The following is a 1,063-nucleotide window of genomic DNA, read 5'->3' as shown; positions in this document are numbered from 1 at the left end:
GATCACAGTGGGAATCTTTTCACCTTTCAGTGTCTTCCTAATTTTTTTCAGTGACTTGTGATTTTTATTGTAGAAGTCTTTCACATACTTAGTCTTTATTTCTAGCTTTTTAATTTTTTTGGGTGTGTGGCTATTGCATATGGTATTACTTTCCTGATTTCTTTGTTATTTTATTATTGCTATGTAGTAAAAATGTTTTTTTTTTTTTTTGGTGGTGCTGGGGATTGAACCCAGGGCCTTGTGCATGTGAAGCAAGCACTCTACCAACTGAGCTACATCCCCAGCCCCAAACTGTTGATTTTGTATCCTGCTAATTTTAATGGATTTGTCTGTCAGTTCTAATGGTATTTTGTTGGAAATTTTAGGTTTTTCTATGTAAAGAATCATATCATTGCAAACAGGAATTATTTGACTTCTTCCTTTTCTCTTTGTATGCTTTTTATTTATTTCTTTTGTCTAATTGATCTGGCTGAAACTTGTATTACTATATTGAATGAGGTGATGAAAGTGGACACCCTTGTCTTGTTCCTGATTTTAGAGGAAATGTTTTCTGTTTTTTCCTATTCAATATTGTATTGACTATGAGTTTGTCATATGTAGTCTTTATTATTTTGAAGTTTGATCTTTCTATATCTAATTTATTCAGGGCTTTTATCATGAAAGATGTTGAATTTTATCAAAAGCTTTTTCTGAATCTATTGAGGTGATTGTATGATTTTTATCCTTGATTCTATTTATGTGCCCTATTTACATTTATTGATTTGCATATGTTGATCCATCCTTACAATTGTGGAATGAAACCAACTTGATCATAGTATATGATCTTTTTAATGTGTTGTTGAATTTGATTTGCAAGTATTCTGTTGAGGATTTTTACATCTATATTTATCAGGGAAATTTATTTATGTTTTTCCTTTTTAGTTGTGCCCCTTTCTTTAAAAGCATTTTTAAAATTTATTTTTTTAGTTGTACTTGGACACAATACCTTTATTTTATTTCTTTATTCATATGTGATGCTGAGGATCGACCCAGGGCCTTGCACGTGCTAGATGAGTGCCCTACT

The 1,063-nt window shown here is 31.1% G+C and overlaps 1 non-coding gene across 1 annotated transcript; it reads right to left on the bottom strand.

Annotated features, from left to right (window-relative positions):
• Positions 1-209: 209 nt before the first annotated feature.
• On the bottom strand, positions 210-282 carry Trnav-cac (transfer RNA valine (anticodon CAC)). The gene has a single exon. It is a non-coding gene; the product is annotated as a tRNA-Val (tRNA).
• Between the last annotated feature and the right edge of the window lie 781 nt (positions 283-1,063).

The sequence above is a fragment of the Urocitellus parryii genome, chromosome 4, assembly GCF_045843805.1.
Source record: "Urocitellus parryii isolate mUroPar1 chromosome 4, mUroPar1.hap1, whole genome shotgun sequence".
Taxonomy (NCBI): Eukaryota; Metazoa; Chordata; class Mammalia; order Rodentia; family Sciuridae; genus Urocitellus; species Urocitellus parryii.
The sequence above is the reverse complement of the archived record's forward strand: the minus strand, read 5'-3'. Positions and strand labels throughout refer to the sequence as shown.